Below are 20,621 nucleotides of genomic sequence, written 5' to 3'. Positions count from 1 at the left end.
CTCTCGCGAGATCGCCTCCCGTGGCCGCCGCCGCTGCTCCCGGCCGCTGACTGACGGCGTCTGCGCAGCCGCCATGTTCGGTTGCTATGCTGTGGCCTGGGAGACGGGGTGTGCTTGAGGGAGGAGGAGACGGAGGAGGAGGAGGAGGAGGAGGGGGAGGAGGAGGGAGGGGCCGAGCTCCCGTTGCACGCTCGCACACAAACGCTGCCCGGGATTGCCGCCCGCCCGCTCGCGCCGTGCGGTTCCGCTCCTCCTCCTCGCGGCCCCACATTGTTCTCTCAGGACGCCGGGGTCCCCGGGCCGCTTCCCCCGCGGCCCCGCGGCGGGGCTGGATTAGCTTGTCCCCGCAGGGAGGTGCGGGAGCGCGCGGCAGCCCCGCAGTATGAGGTGGTGCCGGCGGCTCGGGGCCGTGGCGCGGCCGCTGCGGCGCCGGCTGCTGGGCGGGCGCTGAGGGAGCCCCGGGGGCGGCGCGGCCGGGCCTCCAGGCTTTTCTTCTGCAGCCGGGAGGACGCGGCTGGGGCACGAAGGTAAGAGGCTCTGGGTCCCCGCCGGCGGCCGGCCCTGCGTGGCGCGCGAGGCTGGTACCTGCGGCCGGATCTCAGGGGAAGATGATGCTTTTTGCCCCCTCCCTTTCTTCGCGGGGCCTCTGCTCTCCGACCTCCTGCAGGTTTTGGTTGCAGTCTCTGTTGTGGGGCAGCCGGGGGAGAGGGGATGGAATGTTCCACGGCCCCTAAACTCGAGGTGAGGTTTTAGAGTCTTCTGAGTTTTCCTTTGCTGGTAGGATTCTTTTTTTTTTTTTTTTTTTTAATTGGCTCGTTTGAGCGCTTCCTGCATGGACATACCGTCCCTACCCTTGAAGTTTTAAGCCTTTTGTGATTCTGCCGGTGCATACTTGTATTTAGGCATCTGCAGTTGAGCCAGAAGGAAAAGTTGAGGACGTGCGGATGCGTGTCCCCGGGTTGCCTTAAGATGAAGCGGTTTACAGTGGCACGCGTGCGTGTACGACGGTTCTGGGGAACTTAGAAAGGGAGACTTTATGCCTGCGAGGCGTTAGACAGCGAACCGCGGTGGACCAGGGCGATGTGTAGGATTTTCAAGCGCCTTTTCTAGGACAACCGGTACGTCTGCAATGTGCCAACTGCTTTTAGAGTCAGAGATTGGAGTAATATTAGGTTGATGTGACCGGATCTCGGGCCCAGTTGAAACAGGACAGTTTAAGCCATGTTTATGGAGAAGAAAAAAACCAAAAAGCCAAAGTATCCGACTTGTATAGGATGGTTTGCGAAAAAAGAAGACTGTGGAACAGGAAAGCCAGGGCATTTTTTATCCGGATTTATATACTTCTCATTTTTTTAAGGGGGAAGGAGATGACCTTAAAATAAATGATTATTCAAAGCCCAAAAGGTGCTTAATGGAATAGAGCTAAATATTCTATGAGTTAAATCTTGAATTTGAGGAATTCAATCTACAGATTTTTTTTTAAAGGCTTTTTGTAAGCAAAAGTTTGTTTTCTGTACAGAGCTTCATTACTAACTCATAACAAAAGAGTGCAATCATTTTGTGGATCCCACCATTTTTTGTCAGAATAAATTTATGCTCCAGTTACCACAAAAGCCATTTTTATGTCTCTCTTTTTTTATGGCACACATATCTCTGTCACCGTTTTTCACTGAAACATGTGCATGGTCCCACGATATCATGATCTTGAGTGGTTTATAAGAAGAGAAACATGGTCTTTTTTTTGTATATGGGAATGTTTGTGATTTAGCTAATCTGTTTCAAACATTTGGCAAGAGATTTTGAAAACACAAGGAACCATCACTCTTTTGTAGTTTTATTAATATTAATTGAGTAGGTTAAAGTTTAAGTTAGAAAAATCACACATTCCTCCAAAGTAGCAATGGATGAGGTTGTGGCTTTCTTATTGCCTCTAACCTGCTTAGATTCTAGGCTGTGGGTACTGAATTGTTTAAACCTTGTGGTTTTTCTTCTTATCTTCTAATTGAATATCTTTAAAAATGTCCCTAGTAACTTTGTTACTTTAAATTTGTGACACCCGATTTCTAATTTAGGCTAGGCATAAAACCAGCATTGATTGAACACACTTGCTAAAAATACTTTCTGGGTCAGATGTACTTAGGATGCAGCCTCAGGAAAATTCATTTGAACTATTCTACTGTGACCAATGTACATTTCATTATTATAGAAGTACTTTAAAAAAATTATAGACTCTCACAATTAGATTTCATCAGTTCAGGCATAGAAGCCTAACTTTAATGTATAAAGTACTTCATGTGGGATAGTAATAAAAACTTTTTAAATGCTTTTTTTTTTAAACTTATGTGACCCTTGTAGACTTCTTAAACTCTGATTTTTATACTTGAAGTATTTTAGTTTTGTCTGCTAAACATAATCAATTTGTATTTTAGTGTGACAGTACAGTGTGCAGTGTTATCTATTTAGTATTTGTTTATGACTTATTTTGAGCTCTTTAAGGAGAGCGGTCTGTGGTCATGTTTTTGAGTAAATTATCTTTGAGGAACAAAGTAAGAATGCCAGATAATTTCAAGGAGACACTGTTATTAATTGTTATTGAGAGGACTCCCTCCTTCTCCTCCCCCCTCCTCCCCCTCCCCCCTTCCCCACCCCCCAAATTTATATGGTCAGTTTTAAACAACAAGAAAGCTTTAAAAATATGGAGATATCTTGTTTGGTGGATGTTTAAAGACAAATGTTTTAAAGCTGTCCTTTAATTGTTAGTTATTAGGAATGTAAAATTAGTGACCTCACTACAAATGGCAAGTCTGTGTGACTTAATGTGGCTAAGCATGAATTGTTGCTCCTAAATAAAATTTAGTATTGGCAGAAATTCACTGGTTCCAAACTGAGTTGAATTTTGTTGTTTTTCTGGGTAATAACATGCATGTTATGAAGTAGTTTATGCTGTAGTCTAGATTTGTCAAATTAGTTTACTGTGTTAAGCTGTGAAGCCTTGAAGATTGGTTTAGTATTCTGGAAATCCTTTTTGTTGTTTGCCAGAAAAGTACTGTAGGAGGAAGGTGTTATTTCTTCATTTAATATTCAGTTAGTAGCCCAGATGGTGAGAAGGAATATAGTGAAGTATTGTAGGATCTTCTCTACTGGTGTGGAAGTATGGTACCTAGGAGCAGTGTAATTTATTTCTTTTCCTTTGCATGATCAGTCAGTACAGTCATATTTAAAATAGGATGGGAAACGAGAGGGGAAAATTATTACATTCTCCTCCATTTCATTAGAGGCAGTTTCCCCCACGTTCATTCTTCATTTCATTATTCCTGAGCAGAAACTCTGGAAGAGAGGTGCAAATTTTATTTGAAGGAATTGGTGGGAACAGAATGAAAATTAGGTACTGTGGATTACCTTGCCGGGAAGATATTAATTTGGGTGAGTTGTTGTGCTTGTATGTTTTAACAAGGAGGGTTTATAGAGGAGTAGGAAGAGAAGAGGATCCAGAGGAATGTGTTTATTGTCTGTTATGTGCCAGACAATGTAAAGGGGCTTTTCATGTTATCCCACATAATCATCAAGTACACTATGTGAGGTAAGTATTATTAATCCCCTACTCCCCCTCCTCCCTCAAATGGGGGCCAAGGGAAATTAAATAACTGGTCTAGGATCCCACTGCTAGTAAGTAGAATTCAAGCTAGGTCTGTCTGACTCTGAAGCTTATTCGTTAGATCATGCTGTCCAGTTAAACGTTCTGCAGTGGTGGCAGTACTCTTATTTGGCACTGTCAGATGTGGTAGCCATTAACCACGTGTGGCATGGAGCACTGGAAATGTGACTGTCGTGCCTGAGGACCTGAATTTTACTTTATTTTATTTTTTAAAATTTTATTTTAGTTTATTTTTTTCGGCTGCATTGGGTCTTCGTTGCTGCACGCGGGCTTTCTCTAGTTGCATCAACCGGGGGCTACTCTTCGTTGCGGTGCGCGGGCTTCTCATTGCGGTGGCTTCTCTTGTTGCAGAGCACGGGCTCTAGGCGAGCGGGCTTCAGTAGTTGCAGCACACGGGTTCAGTAATTGCGGCACGTGGGCCCTAGAGCGCAGGCTCAGTAGTTGTGGCTCACAGGCTCTAGAGCGCAGACTCAGTAGTTGTGGTGCACGGCTTAGTTGCTCTGCGGCATGTGGGATCTTCCCGGACCAGGGCTCGAACCCATGTCCCCTGCATTGGCAGGCGGATTCTTAATCACTGCGCCACCAAGGAAGTCCCTGGACCTGAATTTTAAATTGTATTTAATTTTAATCAGTTTAAATTGAAATAACCAGATGTTGCTAGTAGCTATAATATTGGACAGCACAACTTTAGATCTTTAGATCTTGCTGCCTAGAAAATCTTGTTGTTTTTTTTTTCTTTCTTTCTTTCCAAGCTGCGCCATGCGGCTTGTGAGCTATTAGTTCCCCTGCCAGGGATTGAATCCGTGCCCCCTGCAGTGGAAGGGCAGAGTCCTAACCACTGGACCACCAGGGAATTCCCGATAATTTGAGTTTTGATGTTGAATCTGCCGCTGGCTCGTATATGACATTAGGCAAGTTACTTAGTTCATGAGCCTCAACTTAATCCCTTGTGAAAATGAAGAAGAGGTTATCACTAAAAGATTATCTCCAGCATCCCTTCTTACTCTAAAGTTCTGTGATTCTTATTAAAATGTACAGTAGCATTTAATATTTGCAAGCATTGTATCTGAAAGGACCCCTTCTCCTTATACTCCTTATATAAAGACTTTTGTTTCTTTAGTCAGTTTCTCGTTTTGAAAAGTGTATGTATTGTTATAAAGCACACATAAAGGATAATGGATTATTTTCCCCCCAATTGTTTGGCGAAAACATTGTGTAACCAAAGGCAGTACTTTACCTTGGAACAAAGTTTGAATCTTTAAAGATCTTATTTTCAGCATGCCACTTACCATTTGAGAATATATTACAGTTCCCTGTTGCTTATCAATTAATTCCAAACTTGTTGGCTTGTCCTTAAAGGTTTTCATCAACTTCATCTCACTAACCCTGCTTCTCATTTTTACTTAAAAGGAAAGCATTCTTTTTCTTCCCCCTCTGCCCTTGTGTCTTCAGTTTAAACATTCCTGTCTCCAGTCCATATGCCTCTTCTTTAAGTCTTCCAGAGAATTCACCTTTTTTTCTGGAAGAATGCTGCTTAATCCAGTCGTAATGATCAGCTTTTGAATCCTGGTAATAAGTACCCTGGTGTTAGTATATGATTGCTTAGATGTAGTTAGTTGAGTTTGTGCTTTTTAAGTTTTTATATGTTACCTACTGTGTGTCCTTAATGAACATGTAAAAAAATTAAAAATGGGGGTTGTTTCTTTTGTATTGCCTTACGAATTTAGTCCATTGCCCAGCAATTCTGCTTTTAAAAAGTTGCTAATAAAAAAATTATAAATACTGTAACAACATTCACCCTTAATCACCACTCTAAAAGATATTTTTGTTTCCTTCTAGGCCATTGTCCTATTGTATTTTTTTATAAAGTTGTATGGTGGAGATAACAATTTTGAGTTTAATATATTGGAAACATTGTATTGTAGAGGAAGAGCAATGTAGGGAAAAGGTGACAGACTTGGGGTTGGAATCTGGTTGCAAAAACCTTGGACGAACTATTTAACCTCTGTGTTTACTTTCTTGTCTATGAAATTAGGATTATAATACTTGCCCTTGAATTGTTGTGAGGATTAGGATAATATATATAAAGCATCCATCATTATTCTTTTTCATTTTTTAAAAAAATATTTATTATTTGTTTTGCCTGTGCCCTGTCTTAGTTGCAGCACACAGGATCTTTGTTGCGGCATGCAGGCTTCTTAGCTGTGGCATGCAGACTTCTTAGTTGCGGCATGTGGGATCTAGTTCCCTGGCCAGGGATCGAACCCGGGCCCCCTGCGTTGGGAGCGCAGAGTCTTAACCACTGGACCACTAGGGAAGTCCCCCAACATTATTTTTTAAATAGAAGAGATGATCAATAAATGGTAACTGGTATTATTTTCCCATCATCATGAATATAATTTAAACAATTGCTTAGATATTCAGGTGATTTATCAATCAGGTGATTTAGTCATTTACCTCTTGTTAAATATTTTGGTTGTTCCTAAAGTTTCCACTGTTATAATCTGCAGTGAATACCTTTGTGCTTACAGCTTGTTTGTAGGTTTGTTTCCTCAGTCTAAAACTCTAGGACTAGGAAAATGGTTTGAATATTTCTGTGCCAGGTCTCTCACAGAACAATGGGTATTCTTGTTTAGGAAAAGATGCTAATTTTATTGTAAAATTATACTTCATTGTTTTAGTTAATGTATTTTGAAAATTTTGGTTTACTGGGGAATGATATAGTGAACATTCATTTGTGTGTTAATTAAACAGACATTTGAATGTCTGTTATAGGGATCACTGGTATACCGGTAAATAAGACATGATTCTTGTCCTTGAGCTCAAATTCTAGGGTGGTAACATATGTCAACAAACAATTACAATTCAGAATGACAACTGTAATAAGATCTGGGGAAAGGAGAAGTGGCATTTGAGCGACGTCTTGAAGGATGAGTTGGAATTGATCTCTGGGTACAGAGAACAGCACTTGCAAAAAGACAAGTATGAAAGGATTCATAGTGTGTTTAGAGAAATGGTCTGTCTGTGAGATGCATGTTGGTGTCTGATTTTGTGTGTGAATCCGTGTGCTTGTATATGTGTGTTGACTGTGGTGGGAAATAAAACCTTGTGAGGGTCTTTGTTTGGGCTGTGAGCGCAGTCGTATTAAGACCTTTAGAATAGAGCTTCCCAACTGGGGTGTCCTGAATGGCTTACCATTGTGCCAGAGAATAAGATACCTGTCAATGTATGTGACCAGAGCATATTGGACCCCCCCAGGGTGGTTTCTTTTGACCTAGAATAATCTCTTTGACTTGTCCTAGTGTGCTAAAAATTACTATTTTCTTTGGTGCCAAATTGGGAAAAGCATGGTTTTAGAGGCTCTTAGTTTTGGAGAGTTGATGGTACCCACTCACCCTCTGGCATTCTTAGTATATATAATCAGTAATAAACCAATACCAAACCTAAGAATAAACATAAAGAAAGTCCAGTCAAAGTCCTCCACTTTTGTCCCTCTCTCCTCCCTGTCCCCCCAGGAATTACTTCACTGTTTTGTGTGTGTATCTGAGGTATCCTTTTTGGTGCTCCTGCCTATCTTTTTAGTGCCCTACGGGAGTATTTTTTCTGCCAGTGGGGAAATCAGCGTTTACGTTGGGAGCAATTACAGGTATTTAAATGAGGGAAGATAACTCCTGACTTCTGGACGATGATGCAGAGATAAAAGGATGGTGCAAAAATGATGTTAGAAGGAGCAGAGAAACCAGTTAGGATGCTCCTGCAGCGGTCCAGGTGAGAGATGATAAGAGCCAGAAATGAGCATGTAGGCCTAGAACTGAAAACTGACTAGGCAGTTTCACGAGAACTGAGAGTCCATTTGGATGTAGTGAAAGAGGAAGGCTGATGCTGCTGCTGAGATTTCTTCTTTGGGCAACTGGAAAGGGAAGACCAAATAATTTTTATTGAGTACCCATAGTCAACCAGGCGTTTTGCTAGGCACCAAGGTTGTCATGAGTGCTTGTTGAATTTTAAAAATTAATTTATTTTGAAATAATTTCAAGCATACAGGAAAGTTGCAAGAACAGCACAAAGAGCTCCTGAATCCCCTTCAACCAGTTTCCTTTCCCTTGAACTATTCTTGCAACTTAAAAAATATTTTTTTATAAGGCTTTACTTTTTTATAGCACCTTTAGTTTCACAAGATTTAGGGGAAGGTACAGGGATTTCCCATGAGCCTCCCCCCACCCCCTCCTGTTTCCACACATGAACTTCAGCCAGTTTTTAACACTGTACTACGTACACTGTGTGTATACAGAAGATAAGCCCACAACATCTTGTTGTGCTTGGCTCACTGTAGTGCGTGCAATGAGGCCTTCCCTTTCAGATGCCCAAAGAAGGAACCTTGACATTGTCTTCAACCCTTTTCCTCTTCTGTTACTGGATTCTCAAATTTCAGTGAAACTATCTAATCATCTTATTTCTGGTCTCTCATTTTCATCTCTACTTCTAACCATTTCAGAGGAATGCACCATTTCTCATCTAATTAGACTTTTCTGAACCATTTCTGAGCAAGTTGCAGACCTGATGCCTATCATTCCTAAATAATCTAGTGTGCTTTTACCAAAACATGGGCAGTCTCTTACATAACCCCCAAATCAGGAAATCAGCATTGATGCAACACTACCTTCAAAACCCCAGATGCCTACAGCTCAATATCAAAAAAAAAACAAAAACAAAAACCAACCCAGTCAAAAAATGGGCAGAAGACCTAAATAGACATTTCTCCAAAGAAGACAGAGAGGTGGCCAAAAGGCACATGAAGAGATGCTCAACATCGCTAATTATTAGAGAAATGCAAATCGAAACTTCAGTGAATATTACCTCATACCAGTCAGAATGGCCATCATCAAAAAGTCTACAAATAATAAATGCTGGAGAGGGTGTGGAACATTCGCACTCTTGGAATGTACATTGGTGCAGCCACTCTGGAGAACAGTATGGAGGTTCCTTAAAAAACTAAAGAGCTACCATAAGATCCAGCAATCCCACTTCTGGGTGTATATCTGGAGAAAACCATAATTCAAAAAGATACATGCACCCCAATGTTCATTGTAGCACTATTTACAATAGCCAAGACATGGAAGCAACCTAAGTGTCCATCAACTGATGAATGGATAAAGAAAATGTGGTGTATATATATACACAATGGAATATTACTCAGCCATAAAAAAGAATGAAATAATGCCATTTGTAGCAAGATGGTTGGACCTAGAGATTATCATCATAAGTGAAGTAAGCTAGACAGAGAAAGACAAATATCATATGATATCACTTACATGTGGTTAGGGTTACCAAAGGGGAAAGGGGGGCAGGGGGAGGGATCAATCAGGAGTTTGGGATTAACAGATACACACTACTATGTATAAAATAGATAACCAACAAGGACCTACTGTACAGCACAGGGAACTATACTCAATATTATGTAATAACCTATAACGGAAAAGAATCTGAAAAAGAATATATAGGGACTTCCCTGGTGGTCCAGTGGTTAAGAATCCGCCTTCCAATGCGGGGGACGTGGATTCGATCTCTGGTTGGGGCATGAAGATCCCACATGCGGTGGGGCAACTAAGCCCACGGGCCACAACTACAGAGCCCATGTGCTTGGGAGCCCCCACGCCACAACTAGAGAGCCTACACACCGCAACTAGAGAGAAGCCTGTGCACCACAACTAGAGAGAAGCCCACACGCAGCAGTGAAAGATCCCACATGCCACAACTAAGACCCGACACAGCCGTAAATAAAGTAAATAAATATTTTTTTAAAAAGTATATATATACACACACATATATAATTGCATCGCTGTGTTGTACACCTGAAACTTACATGATATTGTAAATCAACTGTACCTCAATAAAAAAATTTAAAAACAACCCAGAGGCCATTCAGAGTTTTCCAACTCTCCCGGTAGTGTCTTCCTTTCCCTTTTGGTCCAAGATCCAGTTCAGGATCACACACTGCGTTTAATTGTCATGTCTCTTTAGTTTGGAACAGTTCCTTGATATTTCTCTGTCTTTTATGGCCTTGACTTTTCTTGTTCTGTGAGATGTCCCTTAACTTCGGTTCACTCAGTAGTTGTTCATGTGTGGACTGAATGCGTTGTTGCCAAGAATACCATAGGAATGGTGTGCTCTTCTGAGTGTATCACTGGGAGGCATACGGTGTTGTCCCACCACTGGCGATGTTTAACCTTGAGCACCTTACTGAGTTCGTTTCTGCTGGGTTTCTTTATTATACAGTCCTCATTTTCCTCTTGTAATTGGTAACTCTTTTGTGGGAAGATTTTCAAGATTTTGTTAATGTCCTGTTCCTCATCAGACCTCTGCCCAGTGGCCTTTCGGTGCACTGATGACTCCTGCCTGGATCAACCACTGCTATGAAGGTTGCCACCTGCATTTATTAATTGATTTTTTACTGAAAAGTTTTCTTTCTTTCATGTATTTGTTCATTCATTTATTGATGTAAATAAATAAGTGAATTTATTTCTTTATTTACATCAATATATACCCATGGATTCCTGTTCCTATTCAGTGGGTTTTATTAGTTATTATAATTTTATATTTTATTTTGATGCTTAGATTGTCCTAGATTTGGCTAGTGGGAGCCCCTTCAAGATGGCTCCCATCTTTTTGGCACATCCCCATCCTTTGAGTATTTCCTTACTTTCTGGCACATCAAGATGTTCCAGACTCATTTTGTACTTCTCCTGTCCTAGCTCTGGAATCATTCATTGGAATCCTGATTCCTTTTAGTGGAGGTGGTATTTAGAAACCAAGGTTTGGATGCTTAATGTGCTCATTTCTGCTGGGGTGTCATTACATTTAGGGCAGACAGAGCTAGGAAATATGTGTATATATGTACACGTTTGAATCTCTTTCTTCATCTAACTGTGTATATATTTTAAAAGTTCACACTGATGCATCTATTTCCAGTCTAACACTCCAGGTTTCTTTCTATCTTTCTAGTCTTCCCATGTCTATATTTCTAAGTACCATCTTCAGCAGTGAGATTCGGCTCCCATTGTCCTCAGTACATTTACTTACTTGCTCAGTCCCCTTGTAAGTGCTAGTCTCCCTGCCCCAAGCTAGTTGTCTCCTGCCTGCCACCTCGAGGCCCATGCATGGGGTCCTCAGGGCATGCTGTCAGTTCTGTGCTAGGAAGGGAAGGGAACTTCTCATTTAACCTTTTTATTTCCCTCATTTAATCCAAACAAAAATTTGTCAGAAAGGTGTTGTCTCCAGTTTTAAAGGATAACAAAGCTGAAATTCAGAAAGGTGTGTGACTTTGGACGTATTACCAGTAAATAGCAGAACAGATGTTTTGAATTCAGATGTGCATGATGTTGAAGCGTCTTTTTTTCCCCATGTACTGACTGCATAGCCTCCGGCTCCCTGAAAATAGCTGGGAATTCAGAGTGCCGGAATTTAGGGTTGTATAGACGGTAGTTGAAGCCGTGGATGCGACTGTTACTGCTTATGAAGTGTGTGTAAAGTCAGGAAGAGGGCCACTGGCAGGGCCCCCACCAGCATCATTTAAAGGATAAGGGCTCAGAAGAGAGAGGAGAGTCCAGTTGTGTGGGGGAAGGTGATGGAGGAAGGAGTTACAGGAAGGTGTCAGATGCTGCAGAGAGATGAGAACAAAAGTGCTTTGAATTTGACTGATGGAAAGTTATTATGACCTTAGCTAGTTGGTTTTCAGGTGTGTTCAGGCAGGCCACCTGTATGAGAATCAAATGAGCTACTGAATAAAAAATACCCATTCTGCAGGTTTCATCTCAGACTGTATAGAGTTTTTGAAAGGGTGAGTGAGGAATGCGAGGTGATCACACAGGAAATCTGCCTTAATGCTGCTGCTGCTACAGTTATTCTGAGGTATAGTAAAGTTTGAAATTCACTGTAGCAGAAGAGTTACAGTAGGGGGTGTGATAAGAAAGTACATAGAGGAAACTAGACATACGGTGAACGTAGACTAGATAACGCTAAGAAATTTGGTCATAAGGGGAAGAAGGAAGATCTCTTAGGTCATGGAGGAATAGGGAACAGAATCAAGAAAACTGTCTGTTTATTTTTTGGCTGTGCCTCGCGGCTTGCGGGATTTTAGTTCCCCAACTAGGGATTGAACCCAGGCCCCTGCAGTGAAATCACCAAGTCCTAACCACTGGACCGCCAGGGAATTCCCGAAAAAATATCTTTTTTTTTAAGATTACATACACCTTAACATTTTTGGGGGATTAAGAGAAAGAAACTGTAGTGATTATTTGAAAGATGGGTAAGAGAAACTGTGTAGCAACACCTAATATCAAAGAAATGCCCTGAATGAACTTCAGTAGGCATCTGGGCTAGCTCCCTTCCCCCATTTCAAATGATTACCATCTTATGGTGAGTTCTAGAGTTATTCAGGAGTCATTGTTAATCTTGTTTTATTATTAATTTAATGTATATATTGCCTTTTTGTGAGACAGTTGTTAAGTATGGCTACTTCATTCAAATTTCAAAATAATATAAAAAAAGCATATATTGAGACTTCTTAGTACTACTCTGTCTCTGTCTATCCCTCCCTTCCCTGCTCTCTATAGGTAACCACTTTTGTTTTCGTGTATTTTACCAGTATTTATGCTAATAGAAACAAAATATAAATATAAATTATTTTTTCCCCCTACCTTTCTATGTAGAAGGTAGCATACTATATTAATGTTTTATTTAGTAATTCTTTCATTTAAAATATACCTTGGGGGACCGCCGCTCGTGCTCGGGGTGGAATCTGACGTCTCCCCATGGCAGGGTTCGGCTCTCCAAGGCGCCAGGCGGACGAGACCGCGTCCCCTGCCCTGCCCGGGCGCTCTTGCCTCGGAGAACTCCGCGTGAGGGAAAGGGGCCTTAACTCTGTGGGGGCCACTGCCACCACCGACCCCGTCCCACCCTCCAGCAGGCGGCGGGCAGGGAGAGCGGGCGCGGGGTGGGGGGAATTTAAAAAAATATGTATATATACCTTGGAGATCCTTTGACTTCCACATACAGAGAACTCCCCACTTTTTTCCTTCTTTTTTTATGTAAATATAGTGACATATTCTATTGTGTCGGTATACTATTAGGCTAACTGATCCTAATTATTTAAACTTTTACTCTACTTTAGTTTTTTAGGCCCTTTTTACTTGTGTAACCTACTCACTTTCACCTCTTCTGTATGAACTAGTGCTCCCATGAGACATTTTTCATTAATGACCTGCCTTACTTTCTTTACCTGAAGTCCTCTAATGCCTAGTTGGATAAGCCTTTCTGACTTTGTGGCCAAGGAAAAGACTTCCCGATTTCAGTAGCTCAGATGAAAAACTCAGTAGCTTCTCTTTTTATAAGAAAAAGAGAAAAGGACAAAACTAATATTCATGGAACTGTACTGGATGTTTTAATGTATGAGATCACATTTAGTTCTCCTGCCAACCCTGTGGAGTAGGTAGTGTTATCCCCTTTTTATAGATGAAGAAGCTGAGGCTCAAAAAGCTGAGTTGTCTACACCTTCACAGCTAGAAAATACCAGATTTAGGTTTTGAAAGTAGGTTAATTTGAGTCCAGAATCTGTGTCTTTTCTGCTGCTGTCCTATTTTCTGTCTCCTACTTTTGAATTCCTGAACTCTCCAGTCTTACAGCTGGAGTGCCTTTCATCAAGAACCATGAAAAGAGACATGTTTCCCTACTGTGTGTTTCTGACTGCTGGGATGCCACCTGCTTGTCTGCCCTCTACAGCTAAGGCCCTGCTGGCCTGGGGCACTGCCTTGCCTGCTACTGTAAGCTGTGGATATCATTTTCTCATCGCCTGTCCCAGTCGCCTCTCATCAGCACTGTTGAGTGTCCCTTTCTACCCTCATTTACCTTGTTGTAGCCCTGTCACCACTTGGCAGTATGAAGCTTGGGCACAACTTATGAAATTGTGAGGGATGATTTTTTTAAAAGGTCATCGTGTCTTGTGTGGACTTTTACAATAGTCTCCTTAAAGTGTATTCTGCCATTGGTCTTGCCCTTTTTTAACCCTCCTCTATGCTATAGCCAGAGCGATCTGACATGCACATCTGATCACTTTATGCCCCTATTCAGAATTTTTTTATTGCCTTTCCATCTGTGTGTAAGGCGAAATCTAAACTCATGGTCAGCCCCTATCCACCTCTCCAAGCCTCACTCCTGGTATTACCTGGTATGCACAGTGCCTTGCCTATGATGTGTGCTAGTTAATATTGACTGCACTTTGAGTGAATAGAATAAATGAGTTTTCCAAGGAGATTAAAATTTGGGAACTAACGTTTTTAAAGTAAGGTTGGTGTTCCTTTTGTCTGTTTCTTTTTAAGATATTTCTTATTGCATGGAAGTAAAATATTTTTACAAACTCCAAGGATTTCTGAATTGTTTTACTTACATTGGAATTTTAAAACTCTACTTGGTTTGTTTATATTTCCAGCCGGATCCATACTACAGTCAGTTACTATGGCTACAGAAGCTACTAGGGAAATGGGGAATCTTCACTGGAAAGGGTTTTGTGATTTGGAAAAGTTCTCCCAGGTGATTCTGATCTTGTGACCCACTTTGCATCCGGTTATTTTTATAGTTTTTGGTCTATGTTAGCATAATTGTTTACAAAAGAATTGTGTAGGTCAACAGTTCCTTACATGCAATTCTGAGATCCCCAAGCCCCTGAAAAACAAAAGTTTTTGTAATTAATTTGGCAGCCAAACTTGACATGTACTGATGTGAGGCTCTTTATACATTATTTATTCCACTTAGAGTGAACATTCTTAAGGTTCTCTACAGAAGTTTTAAATAGCAGTATGGTTAATACAGGGTGTTACCTAGACAGACCCAACCAAGAGTGTTACTTAATATAAGGTAGCTGTGCAGTATCACCTCTTTATAATTTAAATATTCTGAAGTTCACAACACTTCTGAAGGGGCTTCCCTGGTGGCGCAGTGGTTACGAATCCGCCTGCCAATGCAGGGGACACGGCTTCGAGCCCTGGTCTGGGAAGATCCCACATGCCGCGGAACAACTAAGCCCGTGCGCCACAGCTACTGGGCCTGCGCTCTAGAGCCCGCGAGCCACAACTACTGAGCCCGCGTGCCACAACTACTGAAGCCTGCGTGCCTAGAGCTCATGCTCCGCAACAAGAAAAGCCACTGCAATGAGAAGCCTGCGCACTGCAACGAAGAGTAGCCCCCGCTTGCCACAACTAGAGAAAGCCAGCAATGAAGACCCAACACAGCCAAAAATAAAATAAATAAAATTTAAAAAAAAACAAAAAACCACTTCTGAAAGTGTTTTGAAACCAGAGGTTTCAGATACAGGGCTGTAGACCTGACCCAATTTTTACTACCACCAGTTTCCTTACCAATGGGTGATAAATGGCACTTTGTTTTATTTTGAATGTCTTTTTAGTGATAATGTAGTTGGGCTTTTTAAAAAAAATCAGTGATGTCATTTCTTCTTGCAAACATTCTGTAAATTTTTTGTTCGTTTATCTGGTAGAGTTAATTTTTTTTCTTACTAATTTATAATATTGTAGACATTAACTGATTTTTCTGTGAGCACAGTAGCTTGCTTGTACCATATTCTAAGCTTTTTGTATGTAGCATATCGATCGGAAATGCTGCAAGTCGAACACCCATGTGTCACTACTTGTAGTGTAACGGAGGTGACTATGTTCCTTTGCTCAAAGTCCTGTGTTAGAGTGAAAACTAAGGTTTTCACCATGGCCACCAAGGCCCACATGACTTGTGGCTCCTGCTCTCTCTCTGACCCCATCTCTGACCACTCTCCTTACCGACTTCTCTCAGGGTACACTGGCCTCCTTGCTGTTCCGGGAACAGGCCTGGTGTGCTCCATGTCACGTCTTCGTGCTGTTCTTCCCTCTGTCTGAACACCTTTCTAGGCATGGGCTCCAGGCCGAGCATCCTTAGGGCTCACTCTTTCACTTCCTTTCAAGTCTGCCAGAAAGTGAACTTCTCAGTCATGCCTGCTCTGAATACCCCATCTATCTAAACTTGCTCCCTGCCCCACATTCCCTGCTCACTACTTTGTAACACATATGTCATTTTTTCCCTTTCCTCATTAGAATGGAAGCTCCATAAGGGCAGGAGCTTTTTATCTTGTTTTATTTGTTGATATAGTCATGTTGCTTTTCTCTGTCTGGCACATTATGGAACATTCAGTAGATAATTTGAACAAGGGAAGGGTTAGGGGAAAGTAAAGAGGAACATTAATTGTCTAACATGTATAGACACTCCATTTGAGGCTTTTATTTTTTATAAATTTCACAAATTTTTATTGATGAAATCAAAATATAGTAATTGAATATAATATTTTGTTGTATTGGTCTAGTAATGAGAAGAATATAATCATAAATGGGATAATGTTTCCCTTAAGTAGGGTTCAAAGTTAGCATCCCCTCTCATCAGATCATTTGAGAATGTTCATCTGTAAAAACCATTCTTAACTCGTGACCCCAAAGCAGGCAGTGAGCAGGTTCGGCCTGTGGGCCATAGTTTGCTGGTTCCTGGACTATGCGACTTTTGCCCAAATTAATGCAAACTCCTCCTCAGTACGGTCCCAAATATCTTTCCACTTATAATTGTTGCTGTTCCTCTGATGAATTGTTTTCCATCTAACTGGATTACTGTTGTTTCTTAGATTTCTCTGGTTTCTGAGGCTTTTAATAATACTCTGTTTTAATTCTGGTGTAACTAGAATATTTTAATAAAAGCATAATGTGCGTTTCCAAATTTTTTCCTAAAGTCAGTTTTGACTATTTAGAGGCAGTAATGGTGATGATAATATGGCTCACAGTTATTAGATACTTTTAAGTGTCAGGTACTGTGCTAAAGGCTTCTCATGTATTATCTCACTTCACGTCATAGCAACTCGTTTTATAGACGAGGTAACTGAGGCACAGAGCGGCTTAGCAACTATCCAAGGTCATAAAGGTAGTAAGAATTTGAGCCTGAAAACAGTCTGATTTCTGAGCCCACAGTCTTACCTATTAAGCAGTTCTCCCATGTGTACTAATAGTTTGTATTTTTATAGTCTTGGCCCCTTTGCAGAGTGCCTTCTCTTTTAATCTAACTTTATTTGTGAAAGACTGATAATCAGTTCTTTACAACCAAAACAAGGATCCATGAGAACATGAGGTAATAAATAGGATTGGATGGTATTATGAGGAGATATAAAGTCAGTAGCTTTCCCACTGTTTACGCTTTACCCCAATTAAGAGGTATCTTTTATATCATGCTCTTGATAGCTTCTCTTTTACACTATTCTGTTAAAAAACATAGGTGTTTGATCCACTAATTTGATTTCATAGCCAATGAGTTTCAAATTATAGTTTGAAACATTTCATTAAACAGTTAGATGCTATAAACTCTATTGTTTGTGTTCAGTTACAAAGAAAATTCTGCTTATGTGAAACAGTTGCTTTCTAAAGGAAGGATAAAAACTCTAGAGGCCAGCTTTCTTTCTCCGTTTTTCTTCCTTCCTTCCTTCCTTCCTTTCTTTCTTTTCTTTCTTTCTTTCTCTTTCTTTCTTTCCTTTCTTCCTTTCTTTATTTTTTTCTTTCCTTCCTGTCTAAAAATGCTCTACACTAAACCCCTAACTAGTAAGAAAATAGTTTTTGCTGAATAAGAGGGGAACACCAAAGCCCAAAAGATGATACCACATATACTACACGGCTGGCCCTTTTTAGAGAAGAAGAAAACAATTTGCATTGGCTGTTGGTACTTATGAAGGATTGACTTTATTTTTGGAGTCTCCTATAGAAGAGACTAGATCAGAAATTTAGAAAGTGAAGAGGGAAAGAACTAACGGCTGCTGAAGTTGTTTCTAGTACTTAGGCAATGAGCTACAGACAGGAGAGACAGTAGTTCTTTGACTCACCAGGACAGTTTGTTTATATCTTTTTTTAGTATACTGTTTCACTGAGTTATTTAAAGTCTCTTTCCCAACTAGACTGTGAGCTCATTGAGGGCAGAGAGCTAGATGTATATATATTTATATCTCTAGCATCTAGTGTTGTGTCTAGTAACTAGGAGCTGCTGACATGTTTACATGAGTAAACAGGTGTATTGAAGGCCCAGGATTAGGGAACTCTTTAGAGGCCTTAGTGGGTTAGGTCTCTCTCTCTCTCTCTCTCTCTCTCTCTCTCTCTCTCTCTCTCTCTCTCTCTCTCTCTCTCTCACACTCTCACAAACACACAGTACTTTCAATGCTATAATGTATAAATAGGAAATAATTAAATGTAAAATATTAAGTAACAAAAAAGGAAAAGCCTCAGGTAAATAAATTTGATGCAAGAAATAGTTCAGATTAGTTCTGTGTTTATAGTTCACAATGAATATGGTATTTATTTTGGCATGGTAATTCAGCATTCTTAGAGGTCAGTAGCAGTTGAGTAAAGGGTATCAGGACATTTGGAAAATGCTGCCTGTATATCATCAGCGAATCAGTGTGCATGTCCAGTGCTCATGTCTCAGGTGATTGGTTTGTACATGATTAACTGGGATACTTTTTTGCTGTACTATACCATTTGTTAAATAAGAAGCTTCTTGTTTAAGTTATTGTATAATAACTACTATGCAAATGTGTTTGGTATATTAAATATATATAGAGAAATTTTAGATCAAAACTATTGCTACATTTGATTTTTTTTTTTTTTCCTTCTACAGGGTAACAGTGTTCTAGCTCATAGTATTTATTTATTTATTTAGGCTGCACTGGGTCTTAGTTGCGGCATGTGGGATCTTAGTTGTGGCATGCGGGCTTTTAGTTGCGCATGTGTGCAGGATCTAGTTTCCTGACCAGGGATCGAACCCAGGCCCCCTGCATTGGGAGCATGGAGTCTTACCCACTGGACCACTATGGAAGTCCTTATAGCTCATAGTTTTAACAGTACTGTCCTAAGAGAATCTGGCCTATTCAGTGTTATATTGCCAAGTTTAGTTCAGAGGGCTGAGGGAGCTTTCACTGGATAAGTGTTATAGCAGTAAGCTAAGTTACTCAGTCCAGTACTTACAATACCAACATTTTAATTTATAGTTACATCCAGAGCATCGTATAAGAAATTAAGATTGTAGCAAAGCATATGGTTCATTGGAGAACATCCCATACAAAATGATAATGGTAAGGGATTGTCAATTATACTGAAAACTTTTTGTGAGTGGTTAATTGCTTCATAATTTTGGATAACAAAGGTTTTGTTTTTATCTGCTTCTTTTAAGTGTGAAAACAGAATTTGAAAGGAATTTCTTTTTACTCTTTCCTCACAACTTTTTATTTTGAAAAATTTCAAGCTTACAGAAAAGTAGCAAGAATAGTATATTGAACACCTGTGTACCCTTCATATAGATTCACCAATTGCCAACATTTTGCTACTTTGCTTTCTCTCTCTCTGTGTTTATATGTTAAAAATTTCTGAGCTATTTGAAGGTTGCAGACATAATGATCATAACACTTTACCTCTAAATGCTTCAGCATGCAAACATGCATCTTCTAGAAATAAACACATTCTCCTGCATAACCACATGATCACACTCAGGGGATTTAACATTGACACAGTACTATAATCTGAAATACATTCCATGTTCAAATTTCTCCAGTTGTCCAAACAAGTCCCATAGATTTAGATACAGATATAGATATGACTTTTTTTTTTCTGATTCATGATTGTATCAACGACTACACGTTGCATTGCGTTGTTACGTCTCTTTTAATCTACAGTGCTTCTCCAGCCTTATTCTAATCTCCTCTTTCTTCTCCCTTTTTCCTCATCCCCCTCACATTTTTGAAGAATCCAGGCCAGTTGTTTTGTAGAGTGTCCCTCAATTTGGATTTGTCTGATTGTTTTAATTAATTTTTTTCATAATCAGATTCAGGTTAAACATTTTTGGCAGGAATATTACATAGGAGTTGTGTTCTCAATGTGTAACATCATGGTGCCTATGACAGTAGTTTTGGTGAGGTTAAATATGATCATTTGGTTAAGGTGGGATTTGACAGATTTCTCCATTGTAGGGGTACCTTTCCCCCTTTGTAATTAAGTAATCAGTGGAAAAATACTTTTGAGATTATGTGTGTATCTTGTTCCTCAATAAACTTTCACCCAGTGATTTTAGCATTCATTGATGATTCTTGCCTAAATCAGTTATGGTAGTTGTAAAATGGCAATTTTCTATTTGTGTTATTCTACATTTATCATTTGACATTATTCTACAAAGAAGAGTTTTCCCTTCCCTGACTTAAAAAAATTAGTATCAGTTTAGACCTATGGATTTTTGTTTTATTCAGGGTATTATCTATTCTTGTTACTATTTATTTTAAAACTTAAGTTGTCTCATTTAACTGGTGGGAGCCCCTTTTAACTGCCTCTCATGTTTTCTTATTTGTTCCCATCAGATTTTGAGGACTTCTTTACTTACCGGCACAAGAGATTTAGCCTGACCTTGTATCTTCTCTGCCCCAGCTCTGGAATCAGCCTTTTCTCCCAAGAAGTCCTGGTTTCTTTTAGTGTGTAGTAGTATGTAGGGCATTATGTATGTTCAGTGTTATTGGACTATTGCTTCTAGGTTCTAATAGTGGACAGAGATAGCAAATATATATAAATTTTAATTTTTTTTGAAAAATATTTTATTTGAAGTATAACTGGTTTACAATATTGTGTTAGTTTCAGGCATACAGCATAGTGATTTGGTATATTTGCAGATTATACTCCATTATAGGTTATTACAAGATAATGAGTATAATTCTCTGTGCTATACAGTATATCCTTGTTGCTTATCTGTTTATATACAGTAGTTGGTATCTCTTAGTCCCATATCCCTCATCACTGAGTATATTAGCTGTGGGTTTGTCATAAATAGCCTTTATTATGTTGAGGTATGTTCCCTCTATACCAACTTAGAT

At 40.1% G+C, this 20,621-nt stretch overlaps 1 protein-coding gene across 4 annotated transcripts in view; it reads left to right on the top strand.

The window, feature by feature from the left end:
• Positions 1-200: 200 nt before the first annotated feature.
• PTPN4 (protein tyrosine phosphatase non-receptor type 4) overlaps positions 201-20,621 on the top strand; it is a 173,264-nt gene continuing 152,843 nt past the window's right edge. For 2 of the 4 annotated variants that reach the window (XM_082395870.1, XM_082395869.1), the window contains exon 1: positions 201-527. The gene's annotated coding sequence lies outside the window, so the exon portion shown is untranslated. The remainder of the gene's footprint in view (positions 528-20,621) is intronic. The other 2 variants (XM_082395868.1, XM_082395867.1) reach the window with 1 other exon arrangement.

Source organism: Balaenoptera borealis (assembly GCF_965194805.1).
Source record: "Balaenoptera borealis genome assembly, chromosome: 6".
NCBI classification, from domain to species: Eukaryota; Metazoa; Chordata; class Mammalia; order Artiodactyla; family Balaenopteridae; genus Balaenoptera; species Balaenoptera borealis.
This window is presented reverse-complemented; position numbering and strand designations above follow the sequence as displayed.